This window comes from Hemitrygon akajei, chromosome 10, assembly GCF_048418815.1.
Source record: "Hemitrygon akajei chromosome 10, sHemAka1.3, whole genome shotgun sequence".
Lineage (NCBI taxonomy): Eukaryota > Metazoa > Chordata > Chondrichthyes > Myliobatiformes > Dasyatidae > Hemitrygon > Hemitrygon akajei.
This window is the reverse complement of record NC_133133.1, coordinates 170139184-170163657: the sequence shown is the minus strand read 5'-3', so window position 1 is coordinate 170163657 and position 24474 is coordinate 170139184. Positions and strand designations below refer to the sequence as shown.

General features: G+C 44.9%; 1 long non-coding RNA gene across 1 annotated transcript in view; it reads right to left on the bottom strand.

Moving 5' to 3' along the window:
- Positions 1-6126: 6126 nt before the first annotated feature.
- Positions 6127-24474, bottom strand: part of LOC140734130 (uncharacterized) — a 37033-nt gene continuing 18685 nt past the window's right edge. Inside the window, exon 2 of the long non-coding RNA XR_012100487.1 lies at positions 6127-6302. This is a non-coding gene — a long non-coding RNA (uncharacterized lncRNA). The remainder of the gene's footprint in view (positions 6303-24474) is intronic.

Below are 24474 nucleotides of genomic sequence, written 5' to 3'. Positions count from 1 at the left end.
TTATAGGCAGGGCAGGATTTATAGCAAATGTTTCAAGAAATTCATTCAAACTTCACTGGCACGACTTTTTGACCCGTACCAAATTTCCCCTTTATATTCCTCTCCATAGATGCTGCCCACCTTGCTGTGTTCCTCCAGCATCTAGTGTGTGTGACCACCAAATTCACTCCACTTTTCTACTAAATCAGTGAAGCCTCAGTTGAAAACCTTTGTTGCTGATGAATGTTTCTTCATATCTCTTACCCTTTCCACTTTTTTTTAGGCATCCGTTAGTCTCGTGAGACCATGGATTTGCACCTTGGAAGGTTTCCAGGGCGCAGGCCTGGGCAGGATTGTTTGGGAGACCGGCAGTTGCCCAAGCTGCAAGCCTTCTCCTCTCCACACCACCGATGTTGTCCAAGGGAAGGGCACTATGACCCAAGCAGCTTGGCACCAGTGTCATTGCAGAGCAATATGTTGTTAAGTGTCTTGTTCAAGGACACAACACGCTGCCTCAGCTGAGGCTCCAACCAGTGACCTTCAGATCACTAGACCGATGCCTTATCTACTAGGCCATGCGCCAACACAGGTGTTTGCTACCCTGAGGCAAATCAGGGTGGATAAGTCCCGAGGGCCTGACAAGGTATTCCCTCGGATACTACGGGAGGCAAGTGAAGAAATTGCCAGGACCCTAGCAGAAATATTTAAAACATTCTTGACGACAGAAGAGGTACCAGAGGATTGGAGGATAGGCAATGTTGTTCCGCTGTTTAAAAAAGGCTCTACACAGAAACCAAGAAATTATAGGCTGATGAGTCTGACATAAGTTGTGGGAAAATTATTGGACCTTCAGATCACTAGATCGATGCCTTATCCACTAGGCCACATGCCAACACCCTTTCCACTAACATCTAGCTAAAGGCAGGAGGGTGCATGCACCCTGAATATGCAGATATAACGAGCGCAGTGGATAGAGGGGAACAGATGGACTTAGTTGGATTTCCAGAAGGCGTTTGATAAGGTGCCGCATGAAAGACTTATCTGTAAGATAAGGATGCATAGAGTTGGGGGTAATGCATTAGCATGGAGAGAGAACTAATAGAAAGCAGAGAGTTGGGATACATGGTGTTACTCCAGTTGGCGATCAGTGGTGAACAGTGTGCCGCAGGGGTCAGTGCTGGGCCTGCAACTGTTCACGTTATAAATTAACGATCTGGAAGAGGGGACCAAGTGTAGTGTAGCTAAGCTTGCTGATGATAATAAATTGAGTAGAAAAGCAAATTGTGCAGAAGATACAGAGCCTGCAGAGAGTGAGTGGGCAAGGTTAAGTGAGTGGGCAAGGATCTGGCAGATGGAATACAATGTTGGCAAATGTGAGGTCATCCACTTCAGAAGAAAAATGAAAGAGCAGATTATTATTTAAATGGTTAAAAAAATGCAGCATGATGCTGTGCAGAGGGACTTGGGAGTGTTTGTGCATGAATCACAGAAGGTTGGTTTGCAGATGCAGCAGGCTATCAAGAAGGCAAATGGAATGTTGGCATTCATTACTAGAGGGATTGATTTTAAGAACAGGGAGGTCATGCTGTAACTATACAGGGTACTGGTGAGGCCACACTTGGAGTACTGTGTGCAGTTCTGGTCTCCTTATTTGAGGAAGGATATACTGGCTTTGGAGGCAGTGCAGAGGAGGTTCACCAGGTTGATTCCAGAGATAAGGGGTTTAGATTTTGAGGAGAGATTGAGTCGCCTGGGACTGTACTCACTGGAATTCAGAAGAATGAGAGGAGATCTTATAGAAACATATAAAATTATGAAAGGAATAAATGAGATAGAGGTAGGAAAGTTGTTTCCACTGGTAGGTGAGACTAGAACTAGGGGATAATGTCTCAAGATTCGAGGGAGTAGATTTAGAACGGAGTTGAAGAGGAACTGCTGTTCCCCAAGAGTGGTGAATCTGTGGAATTCTCTGCCCAATGAAACAGTGGAGGCTACCTCAGTAAATATATTTAAGACATGGTTGAATAGATTTTTGCATGGTAGGGGAATTAAAGGTTATGGGGAAAAGGCAGGTAGGCGGAGATGAGTCCATGGCCAGATCAGCCATCATCTTATTGAGTGGCAGAGCAGACTCAATGGGCCAAATGGCCTACTCCTGTTCCTATTTCTTATGTTCTTATGCCAGTTCTGAATGGGTTATTAAGTTATGTCAAAGTGTTAAGGCCTGTAGAACATGAAGTCATCTTCTGGCTGGCAAATGAGTAATTATTTTGAAAACTTCCTCACTAAGATGCACACTATATTGCCTTTAAGAGCATTAAAAATTCCTGCATCTGCTGCATTAAAAATTTAAAAGCTTTCACAATTGAATTTTCATGCATATACCAGGCTAATGTGTGCTAGTGATGGTTTGATGGCTTCGGACTTTAATTTTGCTGCATTAAAAAGGGCTTAAAGAAAGACAACACCTTACATCCGTCACTTCCCTTGTAGCCTGATGATTAATGTTGCTTTCTGATTATTTACACTGGCCTTTATGTTCTGCCACGTGCTAAGAGACACGGCCATATTTCATGGAAGGATAAAAATACTGGCATCAGAAAGTGTTGCAAGTTTGGTGCATTTTGCCAAGTCAAAAAATAAAGAAAACCATGCGGTAATTTTCCATTTTCTCTTACTGCCTATGATGACACTGCCACTCAGGATGGCAACGAAGGTCTGTCCATATTGTTACAGCACCTCTGTCTGTCTGACCCGCGATCCTCAGATGTAGAAGGATTCTTCATTGCTGCTTCCATAACAATTTCTTTTGACCAGTCAGGGTTGCTGGCCCTGAGCTGAACCCCCAAACCTGGAGGACCGGTGAACCACTCTTAGTCTGGCCTCTACCCTTTGACCTGTTTGGCATGGGTGACCTTACCAAGAGCAAAAACATAAAGCCCTGACTCCAGCCATCGTAGCTCTCTGCATCTTTGAGGCATGCAAGCCTCCAAACGCAATGACAAGGTTGTGGTCCTCTTGGAGTAATTTTCTACTACATAGAACATGGTACAGCACAGGCACAGGCCCTTCAGCCCACAATTTCTGCACTGAACATGATACCAAATTAAACTAAATCTCTTCTGCCTGTATGTAATCCGTATTACTCCATTCCCAGCGCCTTCACGTGTCTCTCCAACAGCCACCCTTGAATCTGCTTCCACCATTACCCTGACAACATGTTACAGACACCCACCACTCTCTGGGTTTAAAAAAAACTTGTCCCCTACATCTCCTTTAAACTTTCCACCTCTCATCTTAAATGTATGCCCTCTAGGACTTGACATTTCCACACTGGGGAAAAAGATTCTGACTGTACATCCATGTTACTCATGATTTTATAAACTTCTGCCAATGTCCAAAATGCCAGTGAAAAATACCACAAGTTTTTTCCACCTTTCTTATCCTCTAATTCAGGCAGCTGCATGGGATGTGTCCTCTGTACCCTTTGCAAACCTCCACGAGCGACTGGAATTGCACATAGTAAGTAATGTAAAAGCAATATAAAATCAGGCAAGTGGCCAAACCAATCCCTTCCTATTTCCCAGAGGGAGAAGACCGTAGGTTTCACATGCTGACCAAGATGCCTTTCTCCTGAGTTTAATGGGTTTGATGAATTGTGTACAGTTCTGGTCACCGAAGTATAGGAAAGATATCAATAAATTAGAGAGAGTGCAGAGACGATTTACTAGGATGTTACCTGGGTTTCAGCACTTAAGTTACAGAGAAAGGTTGAACAAGTTAAGTCTCTATTCATTGGAGCGTAGAAGGTTGAGGGGGGATTTGATCGAGGTATTTAAAATGTTGAGAGGGATAGATAGAGTTGACGTGAGTAGGCTGTTTCCATTGAGAGTAGGGGAGATTCAAACGAGAGGACATGATTTGAGAGTTAGGGGGCAAAAGTTTAAGGGAAACACGAGGGGGTATTTCTTTACTCAGAGAGTGATAGCTGTGTGGAATGAGCTTCCTGTATAAGTAGTAGAGGCCAGTTCAGTTGTGTCATTTAAGGTAAAATTGGATAGGTATATGGACAGGAAAGGAGTGGAGGGTTATGGGCTGAGTGCGGGTAGGTGGGACTAGGTGAGATTAAGAGTTCGGCACGGACTAGGAGGGCCGGAATGGCCTGTTTCCGTGCTGTGATTGTTATATGGTTATATGGTTATGATAGAAAGCCCAAGTGTAGCTTAAGTAATAGGTAACCATAAAATGGAGAAAAAGCAAATAGGCAGGAAAATTCTGATTGTAAATGTACGCTCTCTGGTGTCTTTGCTGTGATTTATAGAACTTTCCCCCAAGAACATGAAAGCATAGATTTAAATTATCAATTTTAAATCTATACTTATATGTTCTTGCAATTATCGGCCTGTAAGTTTGACGTCAGTAGTGGGTAAATTAATGGAAAGTATTCTTCGAGATGGTATATATAATTATCTGGATAGACAGGGTCTGATTAGGAACAGTCAACATGGATTTGTGCGTGGAAGGTCATATTTGACAAATCTTATTGAATTTTTTGAAGAGGTTACTAGGAAAGTTGACGAGGGGAAAGCAGTGGATGTTGTCTATATGGACTTCAGTAAGGCCTTTGACAAGGTTCCACACGGAAGGTTAGTTAGGAAGGTTCAATCGTTAGGTATTAATATCAAAGTAGTGAAATGGATTCAACGGTGGCTGAATGGGAGATGCCAGAGAGTAGTGGTGGATAACTGTTTGTCAGGTTGGAGGCCGGTGACTAATGGTGTGCCTCAGGGATCTGTACTGGGTCCAATGTTGTTTGTCATATACACTAATGATCTGGATGATGGGGTGGTAAATTGGATTAGTAAGTATGCAGATGATACTAAGCAAACTCGAGGAAATCTGCAGATGCTGGAAATTCAAACACGAACACACACAAAATGCTGGTAGAACACAGCAGGCCAGGCAGCATCTATAGGGAGAAGCGCTGTCGACGTTTTGGGCCGAGACCTGACGAAGGGTCTCGGCCCGAAACGTCGACAGATGATACCAAGATAGGTTGCGTTGTGGATAATGAAGTAGGTCTTCAAAGCTTGCAGAGAGATTTAGGCCAGTTAGAAGAGTGGGTTGAAAGATGGCAGATGGAGTTTAATGCTGGTAAGTGTGAGGTGCTACATTTTGGTAGGAATAATCAAAATAGGACATACATGGTAAATGGTAGGGCATTGAGGAATGCAGTAGAACAGAGTGATCTAGGAATAATGGTGCATAGTTCCCTGAAGGTGGAATCTCATGTGGATAGGGTGGTGAAGAAAGCTTTTGGTATGCTGACCTTTATAAATCAGCATTGAGTATAGAAGTTGGGATATAATGTTAAAATTGGCATTGGTGAGGCCAAATTTGGAGTATTGTGTACAGTTCTGGTCACCGAATTATAGGAAAGATGTCAACAAGATACAGAGAGTACAGAGGAGATTTACTAGAATGTTACCTGGGTTTCAGTACCTAGGTTACAGAGAAAGGTTGAACAAGTTAGGTCTTTATTCTTTAGAGCGTAGAAGGTTGAGGGGGGACTTGATATAGGTATTTAAAATTATGAGGGGGATAGATAGAGTTGACGTGGATAGGCTTTTTCCATTGAGAGTAGGGGAGATTCAAACAAAAAGACATGAGTTGAGAGTTAAGGGGCAAAAGTTTAGAGGTAACACAAGGGGGAACTTCTTTACTCAGAGAGTGGTAGCTGTGTGGAATGAGCTTCCAGTAGAAGTGGTAGAGGCAGGTTCGATTTTGTCACTTAAAAAAAAATTGGATAGGTATATGGACAGGAAAGGAATGGAGAGTTATGGGCAGAGTGCAGGTAGGTGGGACTAGGTGAGAGTAAGCGTTCGGCACAGACTAGAAGGGCCGAGATGGCCTGTTTACGTGTTGTAATTGTTATATGGTTATAACGTTATAGAATATTTCTCCTTCAGAGTTGATGGAATGGGTAAATTTAAGGAAAGGGTATTTTAGGTCGGAAATTCAAGATTCAAGATTGTTTGTTGTTAACGAGTGTAAAGGACTGTTCTTAGAAAAAATTATGTTCACTCCTGAATTCATCCCTCACTGTCAGAAACGAGCCACGCTCCCGAATAATGGCTTCAAGACAAATTCAAGGAAACAAAGTTTATTAACAGTTCTGCAGAGCTGGGCCCCTTCAGAGAAGGGAACCCTGAACCTTACAGGGCAGCAGGTTTTATCCTTCTTCCTTACCACCCCTCCTCCCTGACTCGGGAGGTACACAGTGTTTTCCCATTCCATATTTGGAGTTGTTTTTTTACACGTTTCTGTAAAACAATAGTCCATATCTCAGGACTTCAATGATTCCACAAGCAGTTAATTTTGTCAAGGCTTCTGCATTCATAATTAGATCACACTTGTTTACAGACTTTAACCCAGACATAATTAAGTCACATTTGTCCCTAAACATAATTAAATCACAGTTGTCCTTTGACTTTAACCCGGACCTGTCAGAAACGCACATCTTAATTTTGAATCTTACACTCACTACATTGAAAAATATATCCAGACTGGATTAAATAGCTCTTACAATGGTGGTCTGGATTGAATGGCTGACTGTCCTCTTTCAGTGCTTGGAGTTGTATAATTCCATTAAACATGTGAGGCAGTGGAAAATGACAATCTCTTGGCACACACTTTCAGTAATATTGTCATGGCAACTGAACCAGCTATTGAGGTGCTTTGAGAAAACTCAGTCAAGTCCTCATCCTGACCAAAGTAAACAAGTTTAGGTGATGGGGGGTAACTTGGCCGGACTACTTAGTCCACAGCTTTACCAAGTCTTCTGAACAAAGCCTGATGAAGGGTGTCGGCCCAAAGGTGTTGATTATTTATTCCTCTCCGTAGATGCTGCCTGGCCTGCTGAGTTCCTCCAGCATTGTGTGTGTGTGTGTGTGTGTGTGTGTGTGTGTGTGTGTGTGTGTGTGTGTGTGTGTGTGTGTGTGTGTGTGTGTGTGTGTGTGTGTGTGTGTGTGTGTGTGTGTGTGTGTGTGTGTGTGTGTGTGTGTGTGTGTGTGTGTTAGCACAAATGACTGGGAGCTCTGAAAACTTGGCCTCATATCCTATATCTGAATCAGAAAGACAAGAGATAAAGCAAAGTCATTATAATGCAAATAACTTGGGTAACCAGTTCACCTAATTTCACTGCAAGGGTTGTTTGATGGTTAAATAAACCTAACACCAAGAGATGTTTTCAAAAACCTTATTTGACTATCTCACCTAAAAGAGAACAACCCTAACAGGGCCACAATAAAAAGTGAGGTTCCAATATGCTGTCAACCTCGGAGTAGAAAAAGAACTATACCTTTCTAAGGGGTACTGTTGCAAAGTGACATTATTACTGGAATGCTTAATATCCCTGGGTAATGAATAGGTTCCCTATTTAGATTCAAGATTGTTTTTCCTGTCATTCTTCAGTACATGACTGTAAAGGACAATGAAATAATTCCTACTGCAGATCAGATGCCAATAAAAAACACAATAAAAATCACATTAAATATAATTACATAAGATTAGCTCACAGTATGTCATTGATTGGAGTACTGCACAGATGCATCAGAAGCATTCCCCTGTGCAGGTCCAGCGAAGAGCTTTAAAAACCCAGTCTTTATAAGAGAGGTACAGCCTAGCAGAGCGGTCATCATGGGAGCTGTCATCGTCGGAGTCGTCTGAGTCAGAGTAGTAAGGCTTTGGCTCAACAGGACTTCAGCGAGAAAAGCAAAGGCAAGGTAAATAACCATAAGACATAAGACATAGGAGCAGAATTAGGCCATTCAGCCCATTGAGTTTGCTCTGCCAGTCCATCAAGGCTGATCCTGGAGCTCATTCAACCCCATACACTTGCCTTCTTGCCAAATGCTATGATGCCCTGACTGATCAGGAAACATTCAACGTCCGCCTTAAATATACACATGGACTTGGCCTCCACCAGAGTCTGTGGCAGGTCATTCCTTTTTTTTTCATGAGAGTATAGGGGAGAGTGTTCTGTTCTGGGTGCCAGATGTGAGATTTCCAGGAGACTTCCAGCCTCCCAATGGCAACATCTGCACCAGGTGCATGAAGATGCAGCTCCCCAGAGACCGTGTTCGGGAACTGGAACTGCAGCTCAATGACCTTCAGCTTCTTAGGGAAAGTGAAGAGGTGATAGACAGGAGCTACAGGGGGGTAGTTACCCCAAGCCTACAGGAGACAGCTAAATGAGTGACTGTCAGGAGAGGGATGGGAGAACATCATATAGTGGAGAGCATCCCTGTAGCCATCCCTTTCAACAAAAAGTACTCCATGTTGAATACTATTGTTGGGGGGAACCTACCTGGGGGAAGCAACAGCGGCCATGACTCTGGCACTGAGTCTGGCACTGTGGCTCAGAAGGGTAGGGAACTGAAGAGAATGACAGCAGTAATAGGGAAATCTATAGTCAGAGAGACAGATAGGCAATTCATGTTACATCCATTATCTACTTGTAAGCCTGCTGGCTCATCCTCAGCTCTGTCATCCTGGTTCCCATCCCCTTGGGAGGCAAACCACCATCTGTGTTTCGTCTTTACATCAATAGGCGATTCGGCGGACATGAAAAGGAAACACAGATGGTAGTTTGCCTCCCAGGGGAATGGCAACCAGTTTGACAGAGCTGAGGAAGAGCCAACTGGTTCACAGGTAGATGATGGATGCAACATAAATGTAAGGAAGGTCAAGCTAATAACTGGGTACAAATGCAGACAGAGCAAAGAGTAAATTGTACCATCGAGGCAAAATTCAAAAGGGCAAAGAGTGCAGGACTGAAGGTGCTGTAGCTAAATGCGCATAGCATTCAGAATAAAGTGGATGAACTCATGGCACAATTAGAGGTTGGTTGGTATGCTGTTGTGAGCATCACTAAGTTGTGGCTGACAGAAGGCCATCGTACGGAGCTTAACATCAAAGGACATCAATGTTTGTATGGAAAGGACAGGCAGGAAGGCATAGGCAGTGGTGTGGCTCTGTTGGTAAGAGATGGAATTACATCTTTAGAAAGAGGTGACATAGGGTCAGAGAGTGTTGAATCTTTGTGGGTGGAGTTAAGAATCTGCAATGTTAAAAAAAAAGCAATATGTTAATCATATATAGGCCTCCAAATAGTAGCCAAGATGTCGGGTTGAGATTGCAAAGGGAGCTGGAAATGGCATGTAATAAAGGTAATGACACAATTGAAATGGGGGACTTCAATTTGCAAGAGGATTGGGAAAATCAGGTTGTTGTCAGATCGCAAGAGAGGGAATTTGTTGAGTGCCTACGAGATGGCTTTTTAGAACAGCTTGTGCTGGAGCCTACTCAGGGAAAGGGTATCTTAGATTGGGTGTTGTGTAATAACCCAGATCTTATTAGGGAGCTTAATTTAAGGAAACCCTTAGAAGGTGGTGATCATACTACAATTGAATTCATACTGCAATTTGAAAGGGGGAAGCACAAGTCACATGTATCAGTATTGCAATCGATTAAAGGGAATTACAGAGCCATGAGAGAGGAGCTTGCCCAGGTGGATTGGAGGAGGATACTGGTGGGGATGACGACAGAGCTGAGATGTCTGGGGTTTTTGGGGATAGTTCACAAGGCATAGAATATGTCCCACAGGGGAAAAAGTTCTCAAGTGGCAGGGGCAGGCAACCATGGCTGACAAGGGAAGTTAAGGATTGCATAAAAGCCAAGGAAAGGACATTTAAGATAGCCACTAATGCTATATTCTGCCATCATATTTGACCTACCAAAGTGAACCACCTCACACTTATCTGCGTTGAACTCCATTTGCCACTTCTCACTCCAGTTTTGTTTCCTATCCATGTCCCACTGTAACATCTGACAGCCCTCCACACTATCCACAACACCCCCAATCTTTGTGTCATCAGCAAATTTACTAACCCATCCCTCCACTTCCTCATCCAGGTCATTTATAAAAATCACAAAGAGTAGGGGTCCCAAAACAGATCCCTTAGACACACCACTGGTCACCAACCTCCATGCAGAATATGACCCGTCTACAACTACTCTTTGCCTTCTGTGTGCAGGCCAATTCTGGATCCACAAAGCAATGTCCCCTTAGATCCTATGCCTCCTTTCTCAATAAGCCTTGCATGGGGCATCTTATCAAATGCCTTGCTAAAATCTATATACACTACATTGACAGTTCTACTTTCATCAATGTGTTTAGTCACATCCTCAAAAAATTCAATCAGGCACATAAGGCACGACCTGCCTTTCACAAAGCCATAATCATATTATGCCTCTCTTAATGTGCATAAATCTTGGCTCTCAGGATCTTCTCCATCAATTTACCAAATTATTTACCAAACGCTGAAGTAAGACTCACTGGTCTATAATTTACTGGGCTAGCTCTACTCCTTTTCTTGAATAATGGAACAACATCCACAACCCTCCAATCCTCCGGAACCTCTCCCAACCCCATTGATGATGCAAAGATCATCGCCAGAGGCTCAGCAATCTCCTCCCTCTCCTCCCACAGTAGCCTGGGGTACATCTCATCCAATCCCAGTGACTTATCCAACCTGATGCTTTCCAAAAGCTCCAGCACATCCTCTTTCTCAAGATCTACACGCTCAAGCTTTTCAGTCTGCTGTGAGTCATCCCTACAGTCATCTTTTCCATAGTGAATACTGAAGCAAAGTACTCATTAAGTGCCTGTGCTACCTCCTCTGGTTCCATACACACTTTTCCACTGTCACACTTGATTGGTCCTATTCACTCATGTCTTATCCTCTTGCTCTTCACATACTTGTAGAATGCCTTGGGATTTTCCTTAATCCTGTCCGCCAAGGACTTCTCATGGCCCCTTCTGGCTCTCCTAATTTCATTCTTAAGCTCCTTCATGCCAGCCTTATAACCTTCTAGATCTCTATCATTACCTAGTTTTTTGAACCTTTTGTAAACTCTTCTTTTCTTCTTGACTAGATTTACCACCACCTTTGTACACCATAGTTCCTGTACCCTACCATCCTTTCCCCTCTCACTGGAATGTATCCATGCAGAACCCCATGCAAATATCCCCTGAACATTTGCCATATTTCTTTTGTACGTTTCCTTGAGAACATCTGTTTCCAATTTATGCTTCCAAGTTCCTGCCTGATAGCCTCATATTTCCCCTTACTCCAATTAAACATTTCCCTAAGTTGTCAGTTCCTATCCCTCTCCAATGCTATGGTAAAGGAGATAGAATTACGATCACTATCTCCAAAATGCTCTCCAACTGAGAGACCTGACACCTGACCAGGTTCATTTCCCAATACCAAATCAAGTACAGCCTCTCCTCTTGTAGGCTTATCTACATATTGTGTCAAGAAACCTTCCTGAACTCACCTAACAAACTCCACCCCATCTAAACCCCTCACTCTAGGGAGATGCCAATCAATATTGGGGAAATTAATATCTTCCACCACGGCAACCCTGTTATTACTCCTTTCCAGAATCTGTTTCCTTATCTGCTCATCGATGTCCCTGTTACTGTTGGGTGGTCTATAAAAAACACCCAGTAGGGTTATTGACCTGTTCCTGTTCCTAACTTCCACCCACAGAGACTCCATAGACAACCCCTCCATGACTTCCTCCTTTTCCGCAGCCGTGACACTATCTCTGATCAACAGTGCCACGCCCCCACCTCTTTTGCCCCTCTCCCTGTCCTTTCTGAAAGAATGGTCATAAGAAAAGCTCTTGACACATTGGCCTTCATAAGTCAAAGTACTGAGTACAGGAGATGAGATGTTATATGAAAGTTGTAGAAGACATTAGTGAGGCCTAACTTGTAGCATTGTGTGAAGCTTTGGTCACCTATCTACAAGGTGAATGTAAATAAGTTCCAAACAGTACAGAGAAAATTTACAAGGATGTTGCCAGGTCTGGAGGACCTGAGTTATCAAGAAAGATTGCATATGTTAGGACATTATTCCTTAGAACATAGAGATTGAGATGCGGTTGGGTGAAACTGCAACTGAGTTCATGGGTTAAATCTGAAAAGTGAAAAGTTTAAGGGGAACATGAGGGGGAAAACTCTTCACTCAGAGGGTCGTGAGAGTGTGGAATGAGCTGTTAGCACAAGTGGTGCATTGAAGTTTAATTTCAACATTTAAGAGAAGTTCAGATAGGTGCATGAATGGTAGGGCTATGGAGGGCTACAGTCCCAGTGCAGATCAATGGAATTAGGCAGTTTAAATAGTTCAGTATGGAATAGATGGGCCGAAGGGCCTGTTTCTGTGTTGTACTTTTCTATGACTCCATGAGCCCAGTGGGGTAGACCATGCCTCAGTCATGTGGTCCCAAGGACCAGCCACCCTCCCCCCTCCCCCCCCCCCCCCCGCCAAAGCCTCAACAGCCGTAGATCTGCTTTTCTAGTAAAGTAACAGCAGAAATTTGCTCACAGAATCAGTGACTATGTGGGATGGTGGTTCTCGGACAATCAGCCTCGACGTACAACTGCAATGTCAGTGCTGCTGTGCTCCACCACAGGTCTCAGTGGCAAACCCGACAGCAGAGCGGCCAGTCAGAGGGTCCGGCGTTTGATCTGTTGATCATCTCTGACTTCGGCCTCTCATATGTGCGTGAGTAGAGGTTGAAGAGTGAGCAGGAGAGAGCTGGCAGTTCCCTACAGAACAGCTAACAAAAGCTAAGCATCATCTGGCTCAGTGATCAATTACATCAAGGAACCTCAATGAAGAAAAATACAACATTGTGACATGAAATAGCACTGATATTTGATAACTTACAATTAAATGTCATTATACTTATAACAATTAGATAAAAGAAAAATATTTCTTTGCAGGACCTCTTAAGGTGCTTAACAACCAATGAAATATTTTTGAAACATTATTATTGAGACCTAGCATATTTTAGTAAACATCCAAAACAGGGACTGTCTATGATTAGATAATCTTCATGGCGATTTATATTTCAAGGAGAAATATTGATCTGGAGATTTTCCCCTGCTCTTCTCTGTAATTGTCTCATGGGATCTTTTGCATCTGCCCCAGTTTATTATTTGTTGACCTCTATTTTCAAATCCCTCCATGGCCCCACTCCTCCCTTTCTCTGTAAACTCATCCAAGATATCCCAACATCTCCAATCTTCACTGCAGTCAGAGTCTAGTTTATTAACTCTCTGCTTGGTGGCTGCTGTCAGCTGACAAGGCCACAAGCCTCGGCATCCTACCTAAAACACTTGTCCTCTCCAAGCTTCTAAGATTCAAGGTTAAAAGAATGCTTATTATCTAAGTCCATATGCAGTATACAACGCTGAAATTCGTCTTCCCACAGACAGCCACGAAACAAAGAAAACCATGGACCCCATTCAAAGAAATATGTCACCCCATCAATGCGCAAAACAAAAAAACAAATTGTGTAAATGGCAAAAAATTGAGTGAAAAACACAGAATATAAAACACAAAGTCCAGGCATATTCAGCTCAGCTCCGTTCAGTTCAATCTAGCGATCTGCAGGTCACCCCAATCAAAGTTACCCAAAATAGCAACCAAAAAAAGGAGCAATTAGAAGCCAGAATCACGTCATAACATGAACAACAGGTTCGAATCCACTTACTGCGTTAATTAAACTTTGCCCAAGATGCAGGTCGCCAGCATAATCCTCCGACAGCATCAAAAGAGAGGGAGAGAGAGAGAGGGAGACCATTCAAACACAGGGGCCTTCCTCCAGGAGCAGTGATTTAGAAGGAGAGAGAGAGACTGTCACATGCAGGCACCTTTCTCAGAATCAGAATCAGGTTTATTATCACCGGCATGTGATGCGAAATTTGTTAACTTAGCAGCAGCAGTTCAATGCAATACATAATCTAGCAGAGAGAAAAAAATAATAATGAATAAAATCAAACATAATAATAAATAAACAAGTAAATCAATTATGTATATTGAATAGATTTTTTAAATGTGCAAAAACAGAAATACTGTATATTAAAAGAAGTGAGGTAGTGTCCAAAGCTTCAAAGTCCATTTAGGAATCAGATGGCAGAGGGGAAGAAGCTGTTCCTGAATCACTGAGTGTGTGCCTTCAGGCTTTTGTATCTCCTACCTGATGGTAACAGTGAGAAAAGGGCATGTCCGGGTGCTGGAGGTCCTTAGTAATGGACGCTGCCTTTCTGAGACACCGCTTCCTAAAGATATCCTGGGTACATTGTAGGCTAGTACCCAAGATGGAGCTGACTAGATTTACAACCTTCCGCAGCTTCTTTCCGTCCTGTGCAGTAGCCCCCTCCATACCAGACAGTGATGCAGCCTGTCAGAATGCTCTCCATGGTACAACTATAAAAGTTTTGAGTATACTTGTTGACGTGCCAAATCTCTTCAAACTCCCAAAAAAGTATAGCCACTGTCTTGCCTTCTTTATGACTACATATGTTGGGACCAGGTTAGATCCTCAGAGATCTTGACACTGAGGAACTTGAAGTTGCTCACTCTCTCCACTTCTGATCCGTCTATGAGGATTGGTATGTGTTCCTTTGTCTTACCCTTCCTGAAGTCCACAATCAGCTCTTTCGCCTTACTGATGTTGAGTGCCAGGTTGTTGCTGCGGCACCATTCCACTAGTTGGCATATCTCACTCGTGTACGCCCTCTCGTCACCACCTGAGATTCTACCAATGGCTGTATTGTCAGCAAATTTGTAGATGGTATTTGAGCAATGCCTAGCCACGCGGTCATGGGTATACAGAGAGTAGAGCAGTGGGCTAAGCACACACCCTTGAGGTGCGCCAGTGTTGATCGTCAGCGAAGAGGATATGTTATCACCAATCCGCACAGACTATGGTCTTCCGGTTAGGAAGTCGAGGATCCAATTGCAGAGGGAGGTACAGAGGCCCAGGTTCTGCAACTCACACCCCTCCTGCAGGCTTTGTGGCCTTGAGCCCTCACGCTTCCCTCGAAACATCACCGAGCACCCTTGGAGATAGCGAAGTGCCAGATCACTAATCAGCCTGAAAGCACACCATCAAACTGTAGATCACAGGCTCCAGCAGCAGAAACCTCCTTTGAGAGAAAAAGAAGATGTAAAAAAATTGAAAGAAATCATTTTGTGAAGCGTTTGGAAGATGTGCCATTGGTCGCATTGTTCAGAATCTTCTTCCAGAAGATCCTTTGGGGTATCCTCTAAACCCTACTGCTTAACTTAGCTTTTGGTTAGTGTCCCCAATGTAGTTCAGCGTCAAATCTAGCTAGGTAGTGTTGAGACTCACGCTGAGACTTAGGAAGCGAGATATCGGCTTTTATTGACTGGAAAAATAAACAACACTACATCCTGGGGAAAATGAGGGAGAGCAGCAGCCCTCAGTCGCCTTTATACTTGGTCTGTGGGAGGAGCCACAGGAGCAGTCAGCAGGGTCTGTGGGAGGAGCCACAGGAGCAGTCAGACAGGTATATCTAGTTCACCACAACTGAATTATTGTTTCATACAATAGATGGGACAGGGCTGTTCTTAATACAAGAAAATAAACCTGCAATTTGCAATCAAGCCCTTAGAAAGGAAATCAACACCATAACCTTGTGCCTTGATAATACTCGGATATTAGTTTAAGGGTGGGTTCCGTTTTTACTGCCACTGTGGAAAAATACTTCCTGAGTGATTTAACTGTATTCCAAATTGAATGCTGTACCTTTATACTCAGTGTTTCCTTGTTTTCTGAAAGCCTGTTGCCAGGAGGCCTTTGTGAGCAACCTATCACACCTCAGTCTGGTAACAATTCAGCCATTCAAACTGAAGGGGGTTATTTACTTACTGAGATAGTGTGCAACAGGCCCTTCCGGCCTTTTCAGCCACGCTGCACAGCAATTCCAATTTAATCCCGGCCTAATCACAAGACATTTACAATGACCAATTAACCTACCAACTGGTATGTCTTTGGACTGTACAGAAAGCAGAGCACTGGGAAGAAACCCACGCCCTCATGGGGAGAATGTACAAACTCCTTACAGACAACGGTGGGAATTGAACCTGGTCGCTGGTACTGTAAAGCGGTGTACTGACCACTTCAGTGCTGCACTACCCCCGTGCAAGCCATATTCATATCATTTAGCTTTAGAACTTGTCCTTAAGGTTTGGTTTAATTCCAGAAAGTGAGTACTGTGCCCACCTCAAGACCAATGTAATTTGTTCCTAATGCTTGATGTTCCAACATGAATGCCATGCTCTGGGTTAGATTTGAACAAGTGAACGTATCACTGAAACATTGTTATCTCACTTTGCATCCCCATATTTTAAGCTAAATGCAATATTCTGGAGATCTGAGACTGCAGACGCTGGAATCAGAGCAGCGAGCAAACTGCTGGAGGAGCTCAGTGGGTTGATTATTCAAAAGAGCGGCATGGTAGCATAGTGGTTAGCACAGCGCTTTACAGTACTGGAGACCCGGGTTCGATTCCTGCCGCTGCCTGTAAGGAGTTTGTATGTTATCCCTGTGACCGCACGGGATTCCTCTGTGTACTCCGGTTTCCTCCCACAGTCCAAAGAAAGACCAGTTGGTAGGTTAATTTGTCATTGTAAATTGTCCTGTGATTAAGATAGTTTGTGGCCCCGAAGGGACAGAAGAGTCTATTCAATATTTTTAAAAACTTCGACTGTCCATAGATTTCCTCATAAGCTGAGTTCCTCCAGCAGAGACTGCTGATGCTTGATTCGGAGCAGCGAACAATCACCTGAAGTAACTCAGCCACCTTAGGGAGGGGGAAACATTTTGGGTCTAATGCAGAGTTCCAACCTGAAATGTTGACGATTCCTTTACTCCTACAAATGTTGCTCGACGTGCTGAGTTCCTCCAGCAGATTGTGGGTTTTTTTTTTGCAATATTCTGGAAACCTTTTTGATTTGTGCTTGTGAGCCAGCTTTTCTGGATTAGTGTGCAAGCTCTCCTGTGCTTGTCGACTGCTTTTAATCACTATTTAAGGAACACCTATAAATTCTCCTTTCTCAGATCCATACCAGATTAGCTCACAAAGCCCCACATTGAATTCCCTCTTCCATAGTTCTGTTTTCATTTTCTGACTCTGAAGGAACCTTTGCAACTTTCCATCTCTTTCTTCAGAATTTTTTTTGTTTTCTAACTGGGTATCTTCTGAAAATCTGTACATGATTCACTCCTTTCGATCATCCAAGCCATTAATATAAATGGAGATAAAATTAGGTCCAGGGGTTTAAATACTTAGTGCTTCACTTAAGTTAGAGAAGCTTTTATCTTTATTCAACCACCCATGTCAAGGGATTAAGTTTAATTCAGGGCAATTTTACATTTTCTAATAACCCTAGTTTAAAACCTTATCAAATGCCATCAGGAAGTCTGTAAAGACAACATAAGTGTCCCCTTATCAATTACAGTCACAACCCCCTCAAAGAATTCAGATGGCTTAATCACACACAAACTGCCCATCAAATATCAAAGCTGTCTTTCCATGGTCTGCTCCAACCTGTTGAAGTGCTTAGTCACTCTGTCTCTCATGATAGATTGCAGTTATCTTCATCAGAACTGACATTAATCTGACAGGTTTACAGTTAGCTGATCTCTCTCTCTCTCCCTTGTCCTCTAGAATTGAGGCCCTTTTCCAATTTTCTCTGCCAATAATTATTTCCAGGTTTTATTGTAATAAGTTGCAATTACATTAAAATTGCCTTGATCAACAGCTCAGTTTTCATAAGCCTCAAGCATGCTTTACTATCACTGTCCACCTACCATCCTTTTGCTCTCTTCCGCTCTGAGCAACTTGTCTGTGCAAGGGAACTTGGAGTGATGTGTGTGGAGAGCACTCTGACTGCTTGTCTTAACACCTGACGCAGAGGATCGAGAAAAGTCTGCAAAGTGTTGCAAACTCAGGCTGGTCCATCATGAGCACTATCCTCCCCATCATCGAGGTCATCTTCAATAGGCATAGCTCAAAAAGGCAGCACACATCACTAAAGAACCCCGTCACCCAGAACGTGCTCTCTTCTCATTATAGTACCGTCATCAGAGAGGAGACAGAGCCTGGAGATACCTTCTTCCCCTCCACCATCATGTTTCTGAACAGACAATGAACTAACACATGCACACTAGGTTTGCTCTCTTTTTATACTACTTATTTAATTTAATTAAAAGTATATATTTTATGTACAGTATGAGTGTATATATGTGTGTATGTATGTATGTGTGTGTGTGTGTGTGTGTGTGTGTGTGTGTGTGTGTGTGTGTGTGTGTGTGTGTGTGTGTGTGTGTGTGCACATATATACATACGTACACAGTGGATTCCGACAGTTCATTGGGCCATCAGTTATTTGGGGCAGACGTTTATTTGGGACAACTCTTAAAGAACAAAAACTAATGGAGAAAATAGGTGGGATTCTCTTTGTTTATTTGAGACACTATGCCACTTAATTGGGACAGGGGACTGTTGCCGAACAGGTTCCAACTAGCGCCAGTCACCTGCGCTTGTGTGACCGTTAGACACTACAACATACTTAGAGTGAACAGTTTTAAAATGGCGTCAGCTGCACGTGCTTGCTTTCAAAAGCAGTGATGGTTACCACTGACAGTTGGCAATAAATAAGCCGTATGACAATTTGGAACAGCTTTGCTCACTGCAGCTTCACACATTCAGGCTTGGAGATGCCAGAAACGGCCTGAGTGAAAATGAATCTATTTCACTATTTCAGCAAGTTGGGAACTGTGAAGTATTTGAAGGTATTGACAATCATCTTGAATGTTACGAAGAAAATGAAGGTTTTCAGTGTGCATTTGTGGGTATGAAAGCAGTCCATTAACTCCAATAGGTGCCTCCGCTAATTCTGTTCATTCACAGTCAATCAAACGAACATGCTAGCATTCACTGGATGAACTTAGGAACTAATACGTAATAGTATTCTAGTAGTTTGGTAGTGTTCTAATTTGTTCTGTATTTCATTTAAATATATAATTTGTTACTCAGTTAAATGATAGCTTGAATTGTTTATACCCCCATTCCTACCCCCCACCAATGGCACTCCTTCTCTGCTACCTGTCCCACATTGGTCCTGCAGCTCTCCACCCTCACCATTCCCAACATCACCAGATATGCAAGCTTGCTCTCTGTTCCCCGTTGACAACTACAGTACTGTGCAGCAGTCTTAGGCACCCAAGTCATATATGCTGTATGTGCCTAAGGCTTCTGTACAGTACTGTACGTACAGTATACTTACGGTAATTTTCATGTTTAGACTATACTGCTGCCACAAAACAACAAACTTCATGACGTGTCAGTGATGTTAAACCGGATTCTGATCAAGGATTCGAGTTTGAAATGGCTGATGAGGCCAACATGGAATATGCAGACTGTGGATGGTAGAATCAGTTCAAAAGTTCAAAGCCCATTTATTATCAAAGTGTGTATACATGACAACCTCAATCCCCTTACAGGCAGCCACAGAAGAACCCGTAAAAAAAGACCATCAAACACCCAATGTGCAGAGAGAGTGAAATAAAACAAATTGTGTAAACAATAAAAGTAAGCAAATAGTTTTCAGAACAAAAATAGCATTAGCACCATCATTCCTACAGTTGAGATCAATAGCTACAGAAACACAGCCTCTGCACCTACCTCTGCAATTGAAACCTCAACTTCCAAACCAGAAGACTACAATCAATGCAGTTTGGTGATAATATCACCTCCTCACTGACTATCAACACAGTTTGACCACATGGTTGACCATGTGCTTAGTCCACTGCTCTGCTCCCTCTGTACCCATGACTGTGTGGCTAGGTATAGATCAAACAATCATTGTTGGTAGAATCTCAGATGGAGATGAGACTGCGTACAGGAGTGAGATATACCAGCTGGTTGAGTGGTGTCGCAGCAACAACCTTGCACTCAACATCAGTAAGATGAAAGAGCTGAGTGTGGACTTCAGGATGGGTAAGATGAGGAAACACCATCCAATTCTTATAGAGGGATCAGAAATGGAGAGTGTGAGCAATTTCAAGTTCCTGGGTGCCAAGATCTCTGAGGATTTAATCTGGTCCCAACATACTGTTGCAGCTATAGAGAAGGCAAAGCAGTGGCTATATTTCATTTAGAGTTTGAAGAGATTTGGTATGTCACCTAAAACACTTGAAAACTACTATAGATCTACCATGGAGAGCTTTCTGACAGGCTGCATCACTGTCCGGTATGGTGGTGGGGGCGGGGGGCTTCTGCACAGGACTGAAAGAGACTACAGAAAGTTGTAAAATTAGTCAGCTCCATCTTGGGTATTAGCCTCCGTAGTATCCAACACATCTTCAAGGAGCAATGCCTCAGAAAGGTGGTGTCCATTATTAAGGACCCCATCACCCTAGACATGCCCTCTTCTCATTGTTACCATCAGGGAGAAGGTACAGAAGCCTGAAGGCACACACTCAGTGATTCAGGAACAGCTTCTTCCCCTCTGCCATCCGATTCCTAAATGGACATTGAACCCATGAACAGTGGCTCATTTTTTTCATATATATCGTTTCTGTTTTTGCACTTTTTTAAATCTATTTAATATACATATACACACTTACTGTAGTTGATTTTTTTTCTTTCTACATTATCAAGTATTGCATTGAACTGCTGCTAAGTTAACAAATTTCACGACACATGCCGGTGATAATAAACCTGATTCTGATTCTGAAAAGTGAGTCCATAGGATAAAGCCCAGAGCAGTCAGAACAGGCCACAGTCTCAGCCTCAGTTCAGTGCAGAGCAATGTTAGCTCTAATTTGTAATGACCAGTGTGCGCAAAAACCTCGTGCTGCGAAATTTTTTGCCCCGTAACAACAATACGTGCACACTGAATATTGTTTTCAATAGAAACAGTATAAATAAGCCAGTTCGAATATCAGCAGATAAATCATCGCATACTTGATGCACCATCAATAACTCTCGGAGACGTGAGTCGAGATAGGCTTTTATTATCTGGAAGAAAGCACCGTCAGCAGCAAGAGACCACCACACAACATCCTGGAGACTGAGGGAGGAGAAGTGCCTCCAATCACCTTTATCCAGGGGTCTGTGGGAGGAGCCACAGGAGCAGTCAGCGGGGGGGCGTGTCCAGACAGGTATATGCAGTTCACCACATTCACCCCTCCTTTGTTTTAAAAGAGAGTCCCCGTGGGGCGAAGTTTCTTACAAGTATATTTACAGGTTAAGTCTATCAGGTGGTCGAATCTGTCGCTGCGATCTACGTAGCACCGGCGGTGATTGCACCGGTGACGGTGGTTGTGCTGGTTCCGTCCTAACTGGAGGTGTCAGCCCATTAGGTGTCAGTGATCCCTCATGCGTGTGTGAGGCACCCGGTATGGGAGTGTTGTGAGGAGTCTGTGTAGGGCTTGGTGTGCGCGGTGTCTCATGGGTATATATCTCGGTGGGTACAGGGTTCATAGTCACTGTGGAGTGTTCGGGGTAGGGGTCTGCTGCTCCTGCGGGCACCAGGTCGCGGACAGAGACCGTGTCCTCCCGCCCATCAGGTAAGACCACGTAGACATACTGGGGGTTCGCATGTAGTAGGTGAACCCTCTTGACCATCAGGGAGTATTTATTGCTCCTCGCATGTTTCCGGAGCAGCACTGGCCCTGGGGATGTCAGCCAAGCCGGTAGGGTGGTCCCAGTGGCAGACTTCCTGGGAAAAGAAAATAGGCGCTCATGAGGGGTGGCATTGGTGGACGTGTATAACAGGGAGCGGATAGAGTGGAGTGCCTCGGGAAGGACCTCCTACCATCGAGAGACCGGCAACCCCTTTGACTTAAGGGCTAAAAGTGTGGCCTTCCACACTGTGGCATTCTCCCTCTCCACCTGTCCATTTCCCCAGGGATTATAGTTCGTGGTTCTACTAGTAGCAATGCCCCTAGCCAGCAGGTACTGGCGCAGCTCGTCACTCATAAAGGAGGACCCTCTATCACTGTGGATATAGCAGGGATATCCGAACAGAGTGAAGAGCTGGCGCAGGGCTTTTATGACAGACGTGGCAGTGGTGTCGGGGCAGGGAATGGCAAAGGGGAACCGCGAGTACTCGTCGATAATGTTGAGAAAGTAGACATTGCGGTCGGTGGAGGGAAGGGGGCCCTTAAAGTCAACACTCAGTCGCTCAAAGGGGCGGGTGGCCTTGATAAGTTGCGCCTTTTCAGGACGGTAGAAGTGTGGTTTGCACTCAGCGCAGACTTGGCAGTCCCTGGTCATTGTCCTGATGTCCTCAAGGGAGTAAGGCAGGTTCCGGGCTTTCACAAAATGGTAAACTCGGGTGACCCCCGGGTGGCAAGGATCTGCATGGAGGGCATATAGCTGATCGAGTTGCGCGCTGGCACACGCTCCCCGGGATAGGGCATCAGGGGGCTCGTTGAGCCTTCCAGGCCGGTACAGGATATCATAGTTGTAGGTGGAGAGTTCTATTCTCCACTGCAAAATTTTATCATTTTTGATTTTGCCCCGCTGTTGGTTGCTGAACATGAACGCAACTGAGCGCTGGTCGGTCAGCAAGGTGAACCTTTTGCCGGCGAGATAGTGCCTCCAGTGCCTAATAGCTTCCACTATGGCCTGGGCTTCTTTCTCCACTGCGGAGTGCCAAATTTCAGGGCCTTGAAGGGTACGAGAGAAGAATGCTACTGGCCTGCCTTCCTGATTGAGGGTAGCAGCCAGCGCAAAGTCGGAGGCGTCACTCTCTACTTGGAAGGGGATGGTCTCGTCCACCGCATGCATCGTTGCTTTGGCAATGTCCCCTTTAATGCAGCTGAAGACCGCGCAGGCCTCGGCAGAGAGGGGAAAAGTGGTAGACCGGACCAGGGGGCGGGCCTTGTCTGCATAATGGGGGACCCATTAGGCGTAATAGGAAAAGAAGCCCAGGCACCGTCTGACAGCTCTGAGAGTGGTGGGAAGAGGGAGTTCTAACAGGGGGCGCATACGGTTGGGATCAGGGCCAATGACCCCGTTCTCCACGACATACCCAAGGATAGCGAGTTGGGTGGTTCCGAACACACACTTGTCCCTGTTATAGGTAAGGTTCAGAGCTTTGGCCACTTGGAAAAATCGTTGGAGGTTGGTGTTGTGATCTGGCCAGTCGTGACCGCAGATGTTGATGTTATCCAGATATGGAAATGTGGCCTTCAGTTGGCACTGGTCCACCATCCGGTCCATCTCCCTCTGGAAGACAGAGACACCATTCGTGGCACTGAAGGGGACGCGCAGGAAGTGATAGAGCCTGCTGCCCGCCTCGAAGGCGGTGTAGGGGCGGTCCTCTGGGCGGATGGGGAGCTGATGGTAAGCGGATTTCAGGTCTATGGTCGAGTACACCTTGTACTGAGCTATCTGGTTGACCGTATCCGCGATGTGGGGTAAGGGGTACGCGTCAAGCTGCGTGAACCTATTGATGGTCTGGCTATAGTCTACGACCATCCTATTTTTCTGCTCGGTCCGAACAACAGCCACCTGGGCCCTCCAAGGACTTGTGCTTGGCTCAATGATCCCCTCCCTGAGCAGCCGCTGCACCTCTGACTGAATGAAGGCCCTGTCCCCCTCGCTGTTCCTCCTGCTTTTAGTTGCCACAGGTTTACAGTCGGGGGTCAGGTTGGCAAACAGCGTTGGGGGAGGGATCTTGAGGGTGGAGAGGCTGCAAGTGGTGTCAGTAGCGCAGCTGTTGGCATGGTGCTGGGTGGGATGTGCGGGGCGGTGTGTGTGTGTGGTCAGTAGCGGGGTATATGACGAAGTCCCACAAAACTGAGGATTCCTGACAGTGAGTGGTGGGAGGGGCCCGTCATATGCCATAGTCACACTTTTTAGGTAGCTCTGGAAGTCCAGCCCCAATAGCACAGGTGCACACAGTTGAGGCATGACCAGTAGCTCAAAGTCCCGATATTCTGTGCCCTTCACCACCAATGTCGCTACACAACCCACCCGGATGTCTGTGGAATACGACCCAGAAGCCATGGTGACCCTCTGGCTTACCGGCCGTGTCACGAGTCCACAGCGTTGCACTGTGTCCGGGTGAATAAAACTCTCAGTGCTGCCCGTGTCAAACAGGCAGCGAGTCCTGTGCCCCTCCACCAGGATGTCCATCATTGACCTTGCAAGCTGGTGTGGGGCGTTTTGGTCGAGGGTTACGGAGGCCAGAGTTGAATCGCTGTCTTGGTGCCCGGTAAGCACCCGTGGGTCGGAGGCGGGGCGAGGTGGCGCCGACAAAGATGGCCGCCCCCATGCCTCGCACGAGGCGGGCAGGCAAGATGGCGGCGACCAAGATGGCGACCCCCATGCCTCGCACGCGGCGCTGCTCGACCCCGCTCATGGTTTAGACTTACAGACCTTGGCAAAATGGCTCTTCTTGCCACAGCTGGAGCAGGTAGCTTCTCAGGCTGGGCAGCATTTTCAGGGGTGCTTTTCAAGTCTGCAGAAGTAACTGCGCGGACTTGCAACTGGCAGCAGCTGTGGTCGCTTCGCCGGAGGGTTGTGGG